This window comes from Tupaia chinensis, unplaced genomic scaffold (assembly GCF_000334495.1).
Source record: "Tupaia chinensis unplaced genomic scaffold, TupChi_1.0 Scaffold000448_1, whole genome shotgun sequence".
Classification (NCBI taxonomy): domain Eukaryota; kingdom Metazoa; phylum Chordata; class Mammalia; order Scandentia; family Tupaiidae; genus Tupaia; species Tupaia belangeri.
The window spans coordinates 1,662,799-1,683,277 of NW_006159953.1; the positions used below are offsets into that span (position 1 = coordinate 1,662,799).

Sequence of the window (20,479 nt, forward strand, 5' to 3'; positions counted from 1 at the left end):
CCAGAAAGTTATTTGAATGAATGTACTCAAGTATGTATGGTTCTTCTTGTTAAATATTCATAAGAAAGAGAGCTGATAAAATCTCAATTGATTTACTTGTATGTACTTCTTAATACATATGCTCTACTTGCTTAGCTTAAATTTAAACATAAGATTTCTTCTTTTCTTTTCTTTCTTTCCTTTTTAAAGAATATTTTATTTTTTATTTATTCTTATTCTTCTTAAATTTGACCAGAGAGACAGAAAGAGCGAGAGAGAGAAGAGAGAGAAAACAATGCCACCTGGTCTGGGACTTGAACCACAGTCAAACATGTGGGTGTCTGCCACCTTACCACACCACCTGATGGCCCTCATTCTTTTCTTTTTATAGTCAGAGGGTGATGCTCTCACCAGAGAAGGACAGAAAGACAGGGAGAAAGTACCCTCCAAGCAAGTGACAGATATGATTCAGTATTACCCATAATTTTTGGCTGAGAATTAGCACCATTAACATTGCTGAAAATGGTTGACACATAAATTTCTATCCAACCAATGTTTAAAGGGTAGTACAGGATAACAGAAATGAATTCACTGCACAATGGAAAATACTCACAATTGTTACTTAAACATTCTAAGTGTCATTCGTGTCGCATATACTAAGAAAATATCTGTATTTTCTCTCTCAGTTTTCTCTCAAAAGGAGCTCACATGTTTCACCATGCTTCTATTAATTTTTAGGCACACTCAAGATAGAATTTATAACAGCTTATGTCTGCTTGCAATAAGGAATCCTGCGACTCTCTTCTACATACTCATAGTCTGTGATATTTTCTTCTTCCTAAGTAAAATTTAATGTCAAGCGCAATATATTGAAAATCTATTGAAATTTCAGATTTTACAGATTAGTTTATTTCAGGGAATTAATATATTTTCCAGCAAGGCATCATGATCACTTATGGTTTTATTTAATTTTTAAAGTAAATGGTATTAAAAGTAAGATATCCCTGTCAGTAGTTTTTTCAAACTAAAGAAGGCAAAGAGGGAAATGATGATGTTGTCATGGAAACTAGTGAAATGTACCCTAAAAATGTTTCAAATTCTTCGAGGCCAAAACTTGAAAACACTATCATTAAAGGTAATAATCAAAGTATTTTTAGAAACTCGGTTCAAAAATCTCTTGATAGAAAAATGAGGCAATTTAAAGTGTATAAAATTAAGTGAACACAGACTTAAATACAAAGTTTTAAAGATTAGATGAATGTAAGCTGTTAATATAATTTTAAGTTATATCAAAGTCTGACTTATAATGAAAATAAGAAATAGGTATAGGTTGTCAATAACAAAATATTTTGAAAAGAAATTATTTCAGAGAGTTGAATATTTAGTACTTGAATCATATCACCATATTAGGACAAAATTAACCTCTCGTGACATTAGTAGCAAATCTTTATACAGAATTTGAGGCATGAGAATAGAAATTCCAACCTAAAACTCACCCTCAATAAAGCTGTTTATATTAGTGACATTTGAAAAAATAGTGTCATTGGTCTAAATATTTTTGCTTATTTTGAAAAATATTACAAATGCGTGAACTAGTTATCTGAACTGCCATCTAAAACGCAATCGAGAGGGATAAAACGTTCTGTTCTTTTTGCTTCCTCTTTGATTGAAGCTACTAAACCCAGGGCCCCTTAAATTCTATTTTTTCACTTCTTTAAAATAATCTTATATTGTTTTAAGTATTTAACATTTTTATACATCAAAGTAATTTGTTATAATTATTTTGCTATATAATTTTCACTAAAGCTGTTTTCTTTATGCAGAAAGCTAAAGAGTTGAATGAAACAGAATGCTATGTTGTTCAAAAGAATTTAAAACCACTTGGATATTATGACTAACGTCTTTATTTCTTATATTAAAACCATGACAATAATCCTAAAGAGAAGCAATAGTCACAAAACAAATATAAACTGAACAAAGACACATTTTTTTAAAATCTTTCATCCATTCTACAATAATTTTGAAACCTGGATTTGATTTGTAAGACCCCAGTTTATTCAATGACCTGCTCAAAGGTGACAATTCACTCTAATATGACTCATGTTTAGAATTCAGAATTTTGGTGCTAACTCGCCCATTAATTCCTGCGTACAGAGCAATTTCCCAATCATTTAAAAATTATGGGTAGATGTTAAATGAGCAATGAACTATAAAACTGTATAAATATGAATGAAGTGTAGAGTGATAGTCAAATAAAACTTACAATGAAGTGCATTTAACACACTGTAATGATAGGCACAATTCATATTGTACCACAAGATAATTTGGTATAAATAGTAAGCAAAGATCATAAAGGACTGCAATTAGTCTTTTAAATGGACAATTGCATTGTTTTATCTCTTTAATTTTTTAAGTCCGAAGTCATTAGCTATTCCTGATTCTAGCTTACCTTTAGCTGTGTTCAGTCAAGCTGCGCTTAGAAAGACTTCATGAGGTGCAAATCCACACACACAGATCTTCCTGGAACTATTTTGAAGGCACAATACGGATAAATGAATAAGGCAATCTATTCAAAGCACTACGGAGGCAGGAAAAGTCTCTGAAAATCAGGACTGTAAATTAAGTCTTATGGGGGAATTAGAATAGTTTCCAGCAGTGAACTATTTTCATCAAAACATTAGTACAAAAAGTTACTAACTTTAAAGACAACATTGCTTGTTGCTTCAAGTAACAGCTCTATCAATTGGAAGTGTTGTGCTCAGGGTTCAGGGAAAAGTACGATAATAAGCAGGGCAAGAACAAGGAACTGAACACAGAGAATGCTGGAACACAGAAGGCAGCAAAGGAAGAGGCAAGCTGAACAGTCTGTAAATCACAGTCACCTTGCATCTCTAAGTCTTGCCCAGTTAATCCCAAAACATGTGTGATGCCTACCTCATCCCCTGAAATGTACAACTTCAGGTAAGAAATAGAGGACAAACTAAGGGGGTGCCACTGCTTAAAATAGGCTGCCCATTACTCTTGCTAGTTTTCTCATGAAGCAAGATGATGTTCTCTTGTTAGAAGTAGCTTCAAGTCACACCATTTCTTGTATTTTGTTGCATTTTTTTTTAATTGTCAGAGGTACATACATTCACCAGAAAGAGAGAGAAACAACAGAGAGGGAGAGATTAATAACCAACCCCAGTGGGACATGGTCATGCTGCAATCATTACTCCTCCATTTCTCCACCCCAGCAGGATTTGGGGCATGTACACACCTGCAACCCCTTCCTGCACCGTTTTCCCAGCCACTGGTCCAGGATGGGAACCATGGTCGGCTTGCACGATCTGGCTCCCTAAACCACTATGCTATGGGATTGGCCCACAGATTGCTGCAGTTTAGTTGGTCTAATTTTTAGTAAGTTTCTCCAGTTTAGGGGAAAGTTGGCCTTCAACAAATAGGAAGCAGTAAAATAAACTGTAACAGTATAACCGATGCCTAACTATGGTGGGCTTTATTGAGGGAAAAAGATTATTTTAGGAGTTTTTGACTCTGGTAATCAGAAATGTCAAAAAGGGAAGTGAGACGTCGAGGATTAAGGATGAACATTTTAGCACAATTATTTTAATTTATCGCACTTCCTTTGGCACTGCTTTTGTGTTTTTAACCTATTAATGAGTCATGAAATCGATTTAATGGATCACAATTGATAGTAAAATCATAACCAGAATAGAATAAAATTATATTAGAAACCACCCGTATGCATTATTTATATAAAGGGTAAATATTATTTGACCAAACGATAGCTATGTGTGTTCTGGCTCAATGCTATGAACTGAATTTTTGTATGCCCCCCAAATTAGTCATTGAAGTTCTAATCACCAGTGTGATGGTATTTTGGGGTTGAGTCTTTAGAAGGTAATTAAGTTTAGGTGCAATCATAAGAGTGGAGTCCTATACTGGAATGAATGTCCTTGTAGAAAGAGGAGGAACACACAATCCCCTGTCTGCCTGCATGCACACAAACAAGGCAAGTGAGAATATAGCCAGGACAGAACCTTTCCCAAGCACTTGACCATGCTGGCTGACACCCCAGTCTCTAACTTCCAGCCTCTAGAACCATGAGAAATCAATGTTATTTTAACCACTTGCCTACGGTAAATGGCTACTACAGCACATAACAACTAAGACATCGTGATATGTATTACATGTTATTTGGGTCGAAGAAAAATCAGCAAAAATCTAACCTCTGAGAAAAAAGAAAAGAAAGCCACAAGATGTGTTCCTTGGAAAGTTACTGTCCTGCCCGCTCCCAGCCTCAGTGAGAACTGAAGTGACTCGTGCCTGTGAATGTACAAATAATCTTTTGGGTGATAGTTATAGTTACCTCAGGATCTTTACTTCACAATTGTACTTCATTTTCACTATATGTCTTTGTCCATTTACTACTGCTTTAATAGAATACCTAAGACCGGGTCATTTACAGTGAACAGAAGTTTACTTGGCTCGTGGTTCCAAAGGCTGGAAAGACCAATGTCATGATGCTGGCATCAGGTAAGGGCTGTCCTGCTATGCTTTCCCACGGCAGAAGGTAGAAGGGCAAGTAAGTGGAAGAGACAGAGAGGATGGAGACCCATCTTGTTCTCTTATTGAGAGTCCACTCTACAATAATGACATTGATTAGGTAATTGCTGCATAAATGTCTTACCTTTGAACATTGTGGCGTTAGAGGTATCCAACATGTGAATTTTGAGTGACATATTTGAACTACAGCGCTATGAAAAAGTCCTCCCTTCCAGGTTCATTTTCTATTTTTATGTTCTCTCACATACAAACGCCATCACACTCAGTCAAGCTCACACAAAGACTGTCCCACAGTACATTACATTTAGAAATTAGCTCGACATTTTTTTAACAGCTTGTTTTCTTTATCCTCATAATTATTAAAAATTGATGTATATTTTATTACACTTTTTCAGAATTATGAATCTATAAAAAATGATGGCCAACAGACTTCCAGTTATTTTTCTTATTTGCATCTATTTTAAAACCTAATTTTCCTTTTAAAATCTAAATATACCTCCATCAAACACAACCGCACTTACACACATACCAACCACAGAAACAACAGGAAACCTTTAGAAAATAATTATTATCACCAGGCTTCCAGACCATCCCCCTACTTATTTTTGTATTCATAGATAAATGGGTAAAATAACACCATTCCATCTGGCTTATCCCACTAGGTTTCAAATAGGCCATCTGGCCTATTTTCTATAATTCTAATAATCTCTTGCAACTACCTATTAAGACTGCAAAAGAAATCCTGAACCTACCTGATACCATGAGAAGTAGTTATTGAAAGATTTTTCACAAAGATTTTATATATGTGTATATATATATATATATATAAAATATATATATATATGCACACACACATCCTTATATATTTTTTTCTAACTTACAGTTATTTTAGGATATACTCATACAGAATCATTTGACTCTGTACAATGAGAATCACCACTTTTCAACACAACACCATACGAATAGTGGGCTGGCGCTCATCTTCATATAATAAGAATGCTCCATCCTACTTCTGCTTGAAACTGGAAACTCCGCTGTGAGTGTTAGAAGAAAGACAAGGTGCACAAATCCACATGCATATAGCCATATGTCTAAATAAAATAGCTTATAATACAAAATTATTCTAACTCAGCAATCAAAATTAAAATTTTTGTAAGGTTTTCAGTGTAGACTTTCCTATATGCAATGAACAATGGCTTTACAGAGTGTAAACTACTTAGTTTTGTTAATGTAGCTGGATTTCTTTATTCTTTTATTGTCCCGGTATAATGAATAAAAGTGATAGTGAAATTTAATAGGACTTTATTAGTAGAGTTTTCAATCCCAATTACTTAGGAACAACAAATATGCTATGTGATAGAAGTGCTCAATGTTAGAAGTCAGGAGAGTAGCTCACAGAGCCTGAGTAATTCTGTGTGACTCAGGATTAATGCAAGTAATAATACAGAGGAAGAGGCAAGTGGAGGTAGCAATGCATTTGTTTAATAGAGTGTCTTTCTCTTATATCCCTGATGGAACAGACTGTTATCTACTGGTACATACTTAACTTTATTTATTTTTCCTTATTCACTGCATTACAATTTCTTAAAACTTTTATAATTATTAGAACTCCACTTTATCTATCAATGCATGAGTCCATTATTGTTTTTAGGTGCTTAAGTATACTAATTCTTTTGAAGGACAAGTGTAACAATAGTAGATTAAATGTGCTTATGAAATTTCGGGACCATTTTATGTTATGAGTATGTTATGGCATGTTTATCTGTCTATCAACTTATCAATTATTTTTACTGTAGAAAAATACATATAGTTTGAAATATTTAATTGTGACCATTTTTTATGTTAATAATTCAATGGCATTGAATACATTCGGACTGTTGTTTATCACCAACATCCATCTCCAGTACTTTCCTCATCTTCCCAAAATAAGACTTCATTTTTATTAAATAATAATTCCCCATTTCCCCTACCCCTACCCACTAGATCTATTGGTCTCTATGAATTTGACTACTCATGGTATCTCATTTAAGTGGAATTATGCAGTAGTTGTCCTTTTCTGACTAGCTTATGTCATTTTACAGAATGTCTTCAAGGTTTATTCATACTGCAACATGTGTCAGATTTTCACTGTTTAAGGCTAAACAATACTCTGTTGTACATATGTATACCAGATTTCCTTTATCCATTTATATGTCAATGAACATTTGCGTGGCTTTCACATTATGAGTATTTAAATAATGATGTTTTGAACATGAGTATATAAATATCTACTTAAGTTCTTGCTTTCAATTCTTTAGACTATATACCTAGAAGTGTTAATAGAATTGCTGCAGCATATGGTAGTCCTTTTTTTTTTTATTAGAGAGATTTTAGCTATAGTGCCTGTATGGTCCCTGGAGATACAGAGAGAGAGAGAAAGTGAGAAATCACTCCTCAGGGGGGTTGGCCACCCCAAAATCCCTTCTCCTCGATTCCCCTTTTGGAATTTTTGGGCACACATGCACATGCACCTAGTGTGAATTTTAAGCCAGCTGGTCCAGGACTCCAACTGCTGTCAACTACGTGGAAGTCCAGCGACGTAACTATTCCACCATTTGCTGGTCCCAGTAGTCCTATTTTTAACGGAATTAAAAAACAGTGAGAAAGTTAATCCCAATATTAACCTGTTTTATTAATTCTAGTATACATGTATAGCAGTTTCAGAATTCTTAACCTGTATCCACCACTAAGGAGTAGAAAATCTTTGCCAGATAGATTACAGTGCTTATATGTGGTTCCTTTGTATTTAATCTTATAAACTTCACTTATTTCCTAGTGACTCAAATCATATTTATGTCCTATGCCTTTAGTGGAATTGTTTCATCCATTTGTAATATAGTTTTATCTTTTTAATACATTATGAATTGATCCTGGGTCCTTAACCTCCTAAAACATAGTTTTATTTGAATATTTCAATATTTATTCTTTGTACTGTGCAATATTGTGTGTTCAGCATTATATTAGTATTATACAGAATAGATTCACTGCCCTAAAAAGCCTACTGTATTTCGTCTCCTCTACCTTCCCTTCTTCCCCTAGCTACTGATAAGCACTGATCTGTTGACCATGTAGAATTTTACCTTTTTTAGGATGTAATATAAGTGACATATACAGTGTATAGTCTTTTCAGACTAGCTTCTTTTACTTAGCAATATATATTTAATATTTGAAATTAGTGTGTTTCATTGTTTGATAATTCATTATTAACTTATTTTTTGTTAAGTTTTTTGCTAAAGGGCATGTACACCTGCCAGAGACAGAGAGATAGACAGAGAGAAAGAGTGAAAGTGAGAAATCCCCCCACCCCTTAAGGGGAACAGCCACGCTGAATTCCCTTCTCTGCCATTCTCCTATCACGATTTTGAGCATACATACACATGCACCCGGCATGATTTTCAGGACCCTTGATCTGGGACTGGAACCAACAAGGCAGCCATGTGAGAGCCTGCCACCTTAACCTCCACACTACCTGTTGGCTTTCATTATTTTTTATCATTAAATAGTGTCCCATTTTATAGATGGGGCATAGTTTGTTCATCACTCACCTACTGAAGGACAATTTGATTGATTCCAGTTTTGGGAAATTATAACTGAGGCTACTAAACACATTTTCATGAAGGTTCTTGTGTGATGGTGTTTTCAGTTTATCTAGGAAATAATCTGTAAGCACAATAGCTAAATCATATGGCAACCCTATATTTAGTTTTGTATGAATCTGCCAAATCATTTTCCAAAATGGCTGGATCATTTTATATTTCTGCTTACCATGAATGAGAGTTTCTGTTTAGGTTTTTTTTTTTTTTCTTTTCTTTTTTTTTTCTTTTTACCAGCAACTTGGCAGTTTCAGAGATAATTAACAAAAATACAAAACTCTATTCTGCCTTTGAAGAACATATTAAACCTCAGTGATTTCTTTGTACAACATAAATGTCCGTCATGCTGTAGGAGCAAGGACAGTTTTGCAGTCTGTTAACTCACAACACTCACACTTTCAGACTGTGGGACTTAAGGGTAGGTACTGTCTTCTCTGTGTCTTAAACTTTTATTTGTAAAAAGAGTACTGAGGTACTCCTTTGAGCATTTTGAAATTTAAATAAAACAATGTTGGTCGAAGACAAAAAATTTTTAAAAATTTACGCCAAGATTTAGGGCTAGACTCGTTTTTTGCTAATATTCTGCATTTCTCTGACTTCCTACTAGCTTCCACAATGAGTTATTTTCAAATAATTCTTATCCTATTTCAACTATAAACCTAATGCTGTAAGATTAATTCTTGAAAAAATGGTCTGCCCTCTTATTTGGCAGGGTATATACTTGGGGCTCTCCTTCTCATGCATACTTTTCTCCTCAACCAGAGAGAAGTCTGGACACGAATACACTGAGGGACTGAGTGACTCTTGTCACCACTCTGTTTATTTTATGGAGGCTCCCATGAGGTCTGTGCCATTCTTTCACATACACTCTTACACACATACACATACAGTCTCTCTCATTATTTCATTGAAATCATTCTCAGTGTTTCTGAACATCTCTGTTTCTTCTGTTTATCTTCCATTCCCAAAGGAGGCTTGAGAAGCCATGGTGGGGGTGAAAGAGCAGCCAAGAGATCCAATCCTCTGGATTCCTCCACCTTTCTCTCCACTTTCTTAGAGTTATGTCTCTAAACTATCAGCAGCTACTTTCCTTTCTTCCCTGCTCACTTGTGCCTGGAAAACTATCTCTAGAATTAGGACTCTGCACTAATAGTCTTGACCTAGCTATCTCCAATTTTTGATTATATATGTAAATTATGTCCTTTCGTAAATTGCCAGAGGGTATGTGCACTAACACAAGAAAGACAGAAAGAGGGAGAAAGCACTCCCAACAGGGTGTGGGCATGCCACAATCCCTTCTCTGCTATTTCCCCATCCTGTCAGGATTTGGGGTATACACATGTGCCTGGCATGTTTTTCAAGCTGCCAGGGCTGGATACTCACCATGGTTAGCCATGTGAGATCCAGTTTCTTTAACCATAAAGCTACAAGGCCAGTCCAGAAGTTATTCTTTTATCCTTATCCAGTGAAATATCCTGAGTATTTATGATGTACTAGAAAAAAATCATTTCACATATTACTGAAAAATATCTTCAATGACACCATTATCATAATGATTATAATTGTATCATTACTCTACAAATATTTATTAAAATGCAATTATTTTAAGAATTATACTACAGTAGTAGGAGAGACTGTTCTTATCCTATAGTTAATGGAATCCATAATCCCTTAGAATAATAATAAAACTTTACACAGCAGATTTCAATTTTAAAATATGTTGTTACACCATGTATTTTTTGTGAAAAAATTGTAGACACTGAAATACTAGACATGTAAGCTTTTCTTGTCTTTCTATCTCATAATAGAAATAATCCCCTGTTTTTGCTTAGTCATCTGTTGGTACCATGGTACTTATCATTTATCTGCATTTCCATAGATGTACCACTTTCAGAGAGGCTATGCATGGGAAGGTCATCTGAGTCTTAAGTGTGCTACTTTTACAATGGCACATTTAGTTATAGACATGTAATGCATACACAGTTGGTCACAGCAGACTGGAGCTCTACTGCAGTGAGAGTTGCACCACAGATGTGAGGTGTATAGGGTGGGTTGTTTGTAGATGAGGTTGTGAATGAAACTAACCAGGAATAAAGGAAATAAAATGAGAAGAGGGAAGAGAACCCTAAGAACTTAAATCTAAGGAACACATGGTGTTAGTCAAAGGAGAAGCTTGCCTAGGGGATATAACAGATGAATGAGAAAATAGGAGATTATGTGCAGGAAAGGAGATTCTGAGAGAGAGTGGTGAAACATGATTAAGGTAGAGTATTGAAATCTCAAACCAGATTCTGTAATACTAGTGGTGACCACAAGTACATTCGGAGCTGGATTTGATGTTTGCGTTTTAAGGGTGAATGTGGCCAGGAAGTAAAGCTAGCCAGAGTAAATGTAGACTAAATGATGGAAATTGTTAAGAGTATCTTTTTGGTTTGTTTCCTTTTTGTTTTTGTATTCATACTTTAAAAAAAATCAGATCTTGTCTTCTTTGGTCTATTCTCCTTTTCTTTATCCCATCTCTCTCTCCATTTCTGTCATTCTCCCTTTCTTTCTCTCACTCTTTCTCTTGCTCTTACTTTGTCCTGTCTTTGCTGCACAGAGACTACTCACCTATGAGAATCTGACTGAAATTTTTAAAAAGTCAAAATTATTGAATCCCTGATCGAAGTTATATTATACCACCACGGTACAGGCTTCAAGTGGAGGGTGTTTGCTTCGCATTTTTGCTCCTCTGGTAGTCAGCTAAAACTGCAATTTGGTAAATATCACAGCTCTGTGGGGAAACTGAATGCCAGGATTGGCAGCTGGTCCACTGGACTCTCTAAAGTGATTAAAGAGAAAAAATATTCCCCATGGGGCATCCTTCTAAAAGCAGATATATTGATCAAATTGAAAACTCTTCACCAAAGCATTAATGAAACACACTTCCTGGTATTGACTTTTGATATAGTGAAACAGCCTAGAGAGAATTATACTTTTATTGGTACCCTGGAGAATCAGCAGCGTACGTTATTCCAAAATGATTCCCTGTCTATTTACAACACTACTTGGAATATATTCTGAAACATGAGTAAAGTGAATGTTTCACCATGTGTCCGATATAGCTGCATGAAACTTTCCTAGCTTAATAAATTCTCCACATTATGAGACTAAATTCACCTAGTAGTGCCTAACATGAGAGAAGCACCCAAGATGTGTTATTATGAGTAGTTTTGGAGAGAGGCACAGCTTATTTCGTTCTTGAAATTGAAAATAATTGCTTTTCAAGCTCCCTTTGAATCAAGGATACAGATGCTTCAGTCTGAATTTTGACATTAGCAATACCTTCTATAATATTTTAATTGAATTATACTGACAAAAGGACATGATTAGAAATAGGGACAGTAGAGAGTGAGTTCTGGTGGCCAAGAGTGGCTTTGGGCATACACATGCTCTTTTCTGAGGCAACAGAAGAGGTGGCATTTTCAGGAGGAACCTGTATTGTACATGGAAGGCTTGTCTTCCAATGTTCAGTGGTCGAGGTCCGTTCCTTTCACATGGCATGAGGTCCCGACTGCCTCCTAGCATCGTTTTCTCCACTCTTTTTCTGTACTTGCTTCTCAAGGCTTCTGAAATTCTGTGATCTACTTATACTGTTTTTAAAAATTTATGTTCTGCTCAAATCAGTCAGAACCAGACTCTGTAGCCTACAGCTAAGAACCCTGTTAGCTACAACTGCTGTATACATCAAAACTTGGAAGCAGCAGGCAAGGATCTTATCAAATTGAACTCTATCTGAATATTATTAATCCTTAAGATTTTAGGTATAGTATACCTATGTGAAAATAAATAATTTTTATTCATCAGCTCTAATAATGAAGTGAGATACTAAGGCTTGGTTATTTAAGACATGGATTTGGTGAGTGAGGTTGTAGAAGGTCAGGTTCTGATTGCCACCTATGGTGATGGCTTTCCCAATTTGATACATAAAAGCCCAAGTGCCAGAGGCAACATTCTGACTGATTTCTAGCAACGTGACCTCAAAAAAATAGCTGATTTTAGAATATCTACTCAAGTATGTCTGAAGTAATAGATACAGTCTCTAAACTTCGAGTACCTTTTTGAATGGTAGGGAATAAAACTCCAGTTATTGACTTCCACAACTCTGTGATTATGAACCTGCCTGATGGATCATGCTCCCCCAATCCCTTTGCTTCCAAGGTAGAAATTTTCTAGCAAATAAGGACTCTTAATAAAAATCTACATTAGTCTCTTCTTGTTGAAGTCAAAAGTATGAACTCACTATTTTCTGTAAAAAGAAGGGTATGTTGACTCAAAATAAATCTTTGTGTTGAAATGATCATACATAAAATATGCTAACTGGTAAGATGAACACTTCATAAAATATAGTATAAGTCAAATAAAACCAATATAAGTATGACATAGATCTCCAAAGTTGGACTTTCTGAGTTGGTATAAAACTAACTTTTTTTTTTCTTTTTAAGAAACTCTTGTCCCCACTCGTAGATGCTTCTATTTTGACTCTTCACAACTTTTGTAATAGAAAGTCAAGTCTATCCTGATCTCTGCTGATTGTGGAAATATGTGCTTCTGTTCATTTCCATTGTAACATAAGATTAGCTTTCAAGTGTTTTCAAAAGGGCATAAACTTAGGCCAGCTCCATGGTACAGCAGTGTCATAAGAAGCTGGAAAACACATGGGGACCCTGGTTTGAATCTCCAGGTCAGCCTAAGAAACATTGGGCATATGTGTGAGCACCCAGTATCCAATGGGCTGAAGCATGGAAGGAAGGGGATCATGACATAATCAGACCCTGTGGAGGATACCCTTCTCTCTCTGTCTCCCTCTCATGTATGCGCACACATGCCATATAATACATTTAAAATATTTTATATATACCTATAAGCTTAATTCATGCCATTAGTACTCAAACCTTCTAGAGAACTTTTAAGGTAGTGAAACTATATCTATATAACATTATAATGAAGGATGTGTGCCATTATAAATTTGAGTAAACAAATGCAATGCAGAACACCAAGAGTGAATCCATATGTAAACTAAGGACTCTGGTGATAATGACTTTCCAATGCAGGTTTATCAATCGTAGGATTAGATGGAGGCTCTTGATATGTAAGAGGCTATGCACGTGTGGATGAAGCAGGTAGGTGAGAAATCTCTGTACCTTCCACTCAATACTGCTGTGAATCTAAAAGTGCTCTAATAAATATAATCTACTAAAAAATTTAAAAAACAATATGGCTGATGTGCAGTTTCTATGGAGTATTGCCTGAGAGAAATTTAAACATTCCATTCACTATGCAATCCATTCATATTAGTCATTTTTAACTTAAAAAAAGGAAAGAAAAATAAGAAAGTTCTAGAATATTCTGTTCAATACTCTGTTTGTAAATAGGCATTATGTAATAGAGGTGAAGGTGCAATGGCTTTGGATGGAGTGTGAGTGGAGAGCCTTTACTCCAGCAACCATGACCCTAGAATCCCTCAGATCTGGAGAGCAGATTTGGAAAACATCACACTGAATGCTTTAATCTGGTTGGCTATGTTAAAATATCTCATCCAGAATATAAACCATGGCCAAGCTTTATCAAATCCTCACCAATTAGGATTTAACTTATTCCATTAAATATACTGTGTGGCATGCACCACTGGACACCTTTCTGAAAGAAACAATCCTTTGAAATTCATCACTGTATTTATTATCAATACAATGCTAAGTTATTAGCCATGGTATTATACAACCTCTCTATATACACAGAGGACTCTATTTCACAGATCACAGCTAGGAATAGTTGCACCTATATGGATGAAGTTTATTTCCATCTTTGGAACACTGCAACACAAGTTATATATATATATATATATATTATATATATAAAACAAAGTTCTTAAAAATCTCATTTGACCACTTATGAAACAATTTAAAAACATTTAAAGGTGTATTGAGAAAGACCAGTCATTTAAAAAAAAATGATTGTCATTACCAAAAAAAGACATCTTTAAGTAAAAATAATAAAAACCCCATGCTGCATAAATAATGCAGATAGTATCTAGTCAACAGGCAAAATGCAAGCACTTAAGTTCTTCAGGTGCAATCTTTTGCTCATTTCCCTTTTTTAAAGAATTATTTTATCTTTATTTATTTATTTCTTATTTATTTCTTTTTAATTTGACCAGATAGGGACAGAGAGAGAGAGTGAAAAGTCAAGCCACCTACTCTAGGACTCAAACTGCTGTCAACCATTTGGGAGTCTAGCGACCTTAACCACCATGCCACCTGCCAGCCCTTTGTTCATTTCTTATTGCTAGGATTTCATGTTCACTTCTTGCAGGATGACTAACCCAGATGATGGTAGAGATGGTAATCTGGCAATTACTTAGCCCTCCCTGCTCAGCCTCGTAGCAGACAAATTCTCATTTCGGGGATCAGCTGCTTTGTCATCTTGTGGTTTAGGGTCCTCTGGGCCTCTACATCAGTAATTGAAATTGTGGTGGTACCCGCATTGAAATGGCTAGTGACCTTGCGCCTCATCTTGATTTCCTTATCCTCTTCATTGCCGTCCTCTTTGGGCTGTCTTTGGTGAAGAGGACCCCTTCAAATCATAGTCTGTAACTCCAATACATATTCTACTCACTGGTCTACCTTGCTCTTCTGTACCCTAGCTGTTAGCACCCTCCACCACTTCTCCCTGCGCAGGAGGGCTGGAAAACCATACCCCATTTCCATAGGGTTTCCATGTATAGTAAGGGGGGAAACTTTGCCTGCAGTAGAGTCTCCATTGTTGGGCCTGGCCTTCGGAGCACTCTCTGATTCCTCGTTCTTTCCCCCACTCTCAGTATTCTCGTAATTTTGCTGTAATTGCATGCAGAGAGCATCTGTAATGGTTACCATCTGCTGCATATTTACCATCTTGAATGGGAACTTCCCTAGGGCCTGTAAGGCTTGCTGCCTCCACACCCTTTTCTCCTTCAGCATCCAACTCCATAGACTCTCTGTCTTCTATTCTGGAAGGTACTACTTGGGATTATTCTTCTTTATGGCAGTCTGGTGTACAAACACATCTTCCATGATGTCATTCCTATTAATAAAACCATATCCACTTCTTACACTGAATCATTTTACTGTTTCTAAAACATTCTTTGCAATGACCTTCTTGTCCCACCCTTGTCCCCCGCAGGTGCCTCCAATGTGAGGCTACCTGGGCGGTGGCTCCCTGTACCACTGTGGTGGTGCCAGCTTGGTGTTGGCAGTACTGAGGGCGGGCCGGTAGGAGGTTGTGGGGGTAGCAGAGGTTGCCTGCTGGGTCTCAGCCTCACTGCTCATGGTTATGGTGGTGGTGCCTGGGGCTGGCTGCAGCAGCTGAAGCTCCACCTGTGCTGTGATGGTAAGCAGGCCGGCAGTGGGGTTGTTCAAGGGTCTTGGAGGTCAGCTCGCTTGGGTCTATGCTCTGCTCCTGCTTCCTATCAAAATCTGGCTATATATTTAAAATTCTTTACTTGTTAGTTTCTTTTAGACTTTAATTTTATCTTTGATCTGTTTAATTTCTCACCACTCAAAATAAGAAATACATGTTTGGAAAGATGCCTGATATCCATTTTTGTTTTACTTTATTTTTTTGATCAATAAGAGACATGGGATTATTAGAATAATAAATAAATAAATACTTACTACTTATTTTTCCTCATTCATGTGATGCTACCCTCTTCTTTCATTAAAGTTTATTTTATTCATGATTGAGAACATGGGAAAGAGAAAGAATGAGAAATGTACCCCAGCAAGTTTTCCTCCCACAGTAATTCCTTTTCTCTGACTCTCCTGTTCATCAGGATCTTGGGTACAGGTGAACATGCCTGTTTTTGCTGTTTGTTTGTTTGTTTAGAAGTTCTTGTTATAGGGTACTTGCACTCAACAGAAAGACAGAGAGAGACAGAGACAGAGAGAAATCACCCCCCAGGGTAGAAGGCCATGCTGCATTCCCTTCTCCTCCATTCTCCTCTTAGGATCTTGGACACACACACACACACACACACACACACACATGCCTGATGTGAGTTTAAGCCACTGAGTCCAAGACTCAAACCAGAGTTGACCACAGGGAGCCCAGCAACGTAGCCATTATGCCAACTGCTGGTCCCATGCCTGGTTTGTTTTTAAGCAACTGGCTGATTTAGACCTGGAGTCAGCCATGTGACCTCCAATGCTGAAATTCAGTTTGCTACCCACTGTGCCACCAGACTGGGCTGGGTTTTCCTTTCTTTTGTCCATATTTATCTTCAAAAAATTTACTTTTTTCTAGCCTGCTCTTTCACCATCCCCCAACAAAGAAGGTATTATAAAGTTTTCAGATACCTGATGTGCTCAAGAACAATTTATTGTGAACCATCTTCTTTTCTCAAAAATGAAATAGATAGAAACATTTGTCTTCTACTTTAACAATTCAGATACCTCCTAGGTTCCCAGTTTAGTGCATAAACTAAAATCAAAATGCTCCCGAAACCTTAACAGAGAAAGTACACAGATAACTCCATTCTCCTCTTAGGATCTTGGACACACACACACACACACACACACACACACATGCCTGATGTGAGTTTAAGCCACTGAGTCCAAGACTCAAACCAGAGTTGACCACAGGGAGCCCAGCAACGTAGCCATTATGCCAACTGCTGGTCCCATGCCTGGTTTGTTTTTAAGCAACTGGCTGATTTAGACCTGGAGTCAGCCATGTGACCTCCAATGCTGAAATTCAGTTTGCTACCCACTGTGCCACCAGACTGGGCTGGGTTTTCCTTTCTTTTGTCCATATTTATCTTCAAAAAATTTACTTTTTTCTAGCCTGCTCTTTCACCATCCCCCAACAAAGAAGGTATTATAAAGTTTTCAGATACCTGATGTGCTCAAGAACAATTTATTGTGAACCATCTTCTTTTCTCAAAAATGAAATAGATAGAAACATTTGTCTTCTACTTTAACAATTCAGATACCTCCTAGGTTCCCAGTTTAGTGCATAAACTAAAATCAAAATGCTCCCGAAACCTTAACAGAGAAAGTACACAGATAATAAAGGCAGCCAGCAGTGTCCTTGCACTTCATTAGAACACTAAATAACAGAGCTTTTCAGAAGCTAACCCGACACACCAAAGAGAGCTATTATGTGCATGCAGACATCAGATATGTAAATTGGGATGAACTTTGTTTGCGTCTAACAGCATCTCAATGAGGTTAACCAGGAAATTTATAAAGCTCTGCTATAGTAATTTGTATATCTACAACAGTGGTGTTTCTCCTAACAATGGTCCATTGGAAGCAACAGCTTCCACGTTGAGGAGAATAGAAAATTAACTTTATCATTTCTACTCATATTACAGGGCAATAAGGTAGTTTCTGTGCCATGACTTGATCAAATCAACAAGTAGTAATCAGGTGACCCTAAATGTTAAATAATTCTATTAGAAATAGTCTTAGAGCATCAGGCTCAAAATAACCAGTTGAAAATAAATATGTTTTAATGTTAAAAAATTATCTGCTTAATAGTCAAAGAGCTTAGCAGATCCCTAGGGATAATTAGACAGAATCACACTATGGAAACTGGGAGACACATCAAGCAGATAATTTCTAATACATTTTAAGCAGAGGCTCTCCACTTTTGCCCTGTAATTATTTCTCACACAATATAATACATCCCAGGGCAGAACTTTTGAATATAAACATAACTTTCAGTGGGAACTACTAATGAAGGAGCAATACTTAGTGCTATCTAGCACAAGGACATGTATAAATCATAACCTCAAAATGCAAAAACAGAATGAACTACTCTGTTATTCAAGAGTTACAGTGCACAATGCGTTAGTATCCCCCAAACTAATGACATCAAGTAGCCTTTTCTTGCTAAAACTTTCCATGAAAGCAATATGAATACTTTATTTCCAAATTTCCTTGAGATATTTTCTAATTAACTGTATACTTTGGGGCAAAATATTAGTAGCATTTCTATCAAGCAAAGTCAGCATTTTAATCAAACTGAATTTTCCATATTATCAATTAATTAATTGAATATGTTTTATAAATTAATGCTTTACATATAATAATTTTTTTCATTTCTGACTTGCTTATAATTCTGCCATAGGATGAGACCTGTGGGTAGGCTTTATAGACTTCATATCCACCACAGAAGATTTTTTTGTATTTTTTAGGGGAAAGCCTTTGTGTTTTGTTTTGTTTTGGCTATAGGGTATGCATATACACCAGAGAGACATAGAGAGTCAGAGAGACAGAAAGTGAGAAATCATAGCCCCCCCCCACAAGGGGGAATGGCCATGCCACAACCCCTTCTCCTCCATTCTCCTCTCGAGATTTTGTACATGCAGATACACATTCCCAGTGCCATCGCAGTAGTTTTACAGCTCACCAAATAACTAATAATCAGAAGAAAGCTGTCTTTATCTTTTTTTTTTTTTTTAAATATCACACCTACAGCCAAGACCAAGACAGGAAATTAGGTACCTTGCTGCTTTCTAGTACTTTCCAGACTAACTGACTGAAGAAGTTAAGGAAGCCTGGCTTTATGGGGATAGTGAGAGTGTATGTTTGTGTGTGTGTTGGGTTGAGACAAGAGCAGGTTTCTGGGCTGTTTTTGGATCCCTTCAAACTCAGATTTTTGTCTTAATCCCCCTACGTAGGAGTGTCCTGCTAAAGCCATTTGATAAACCGCTAGAGTTTGGCAGATTGAGCTGGGTAAAAATATACTTCAATTTCCTTCATCTCTTAGAACCCCTCTTTTTATCTGGCCTGCCACTGTTTTTCTTACCTTCTCTCCAGCTTATCCACTTGAAAGAGCACGTCTTAATTCATGTTTTATTTCATATTTTGGTGTCCTAAACTGGGAGAACCTGTTGTCAACACCTTGCTGGAATAATTATAAAAACCTTTTCTTTTTAAATAATTTTTTTCTGGATCATAGCAATTTTTATGTACTTTAGTCTTTTCCCCTTAGCAAAGCCTTGGTGAAGAGACACATGATTATGTGTATTGCTGTCACTAGTTAAACATGTCTTGAGTTGCATTTATTTTATTTCACAAAGAAGAGGTTGAACTAAATAATATTGAGAGTTTTAAAACTACTTTGATTTTACTGCAAGGCCAGCTATTCCAAACAGAATAGAGAATGAACTTTTGTTTCAGTTTTGGAGATCTAACCCGGTTTTAATTGGTGGATATCTGACCACCATATCTTCTGCTAGTGGCTCCAGGAAGAAAAACTAGGCAACATAAAACAAAGTCAAAATAAGAGCCAGCAGTTAATGTAATGGCTATGTTGCTGGACTCCCGCGTAGTCGACCGTGTTTCGAGTCCTGGTGGCTTAAACTCGCCGGGCCCGAGTGCATGCATGCCTGAGATTCTGAAGGGATTGCAGCATGGCCATCCACCCTGGGGGAGTGATTTCTCATTTTCTGTCTCTCTCTGTCTTTCTGGCAAGTGCTCGTGCCCTATAGCAAAAACCTATAAAAAAACAACAAACAAAAACAAAAACAAAAAACAAAGTCAAAATAAAGGCTGTCTGCCAAGTTGGTTCCAAAATAATGGAGGAAATTTACAAAATAAAGCTGCATCATGCATAGTTTGACTTAGATCTTTAAACCACAATAAAGCAAGGTGTATATGTTGATAAATATAAAATTATATATCTATAAAATCATGATATAATATATATCATAGATATTTATAACATATATGATATATCATAGATATTTATATTTCATGATTTTCTTTATATGTCTCTAAACCTACTAGGCTGTGGTTACCTACAAAGGAGAGCATGCGTTTATTGTCGTTGTATGTCCAATGCCGTGCACAATGCCTGGAAATACTAGCCCCTAAAATAACAGGTATTGTATGTGCACCCTGGGAACTTGGAAGTTAGGATAAGGAAGAACATAAACATCAAACTTATCAGAAGCATCAAATCATGTATTTGGGATTCCGAGAGGTTAATTCCTGATCAGAGGAATTCCTAAATATCACCCTCAAGGTACTGAATTGAAACATGTTGTTGTCAGTTCCTGCTTCTCAATCCAGGTGGGAGTGTCTCTTCTAGGTCAGATTGCAGTAATTCCATGCTTTGATGAGGGGTCTTAGCTGGGATCTCTGGGAAGGGGATGTTTACATCCAAAGACTCACAAGCCATACTGAGTTCCTAAACATGTTTATCCTACCCTGCTTTTTAATTTTTTTTTTAGAAACAAATAGGTATCAATATTTAAATATCTGGAGAGTTCACATAAA

General features: G+C 36.5%; 1 pseudogene; it reads right to left on the reverse strand.

The window, feature by feature from the left end:
- Nucleotides 1-745: 745 nt before the first annotated feature.
- Nucleotides 746-15,520, reverse strand: LOC102484209 (nuclease-sensitive element-binding protein 1 pseudogene; annotated as a pseudogene).
- Between the last annotated feature and the right edge of the window lie 4,959 nt (nucleotides 15,521-20,479).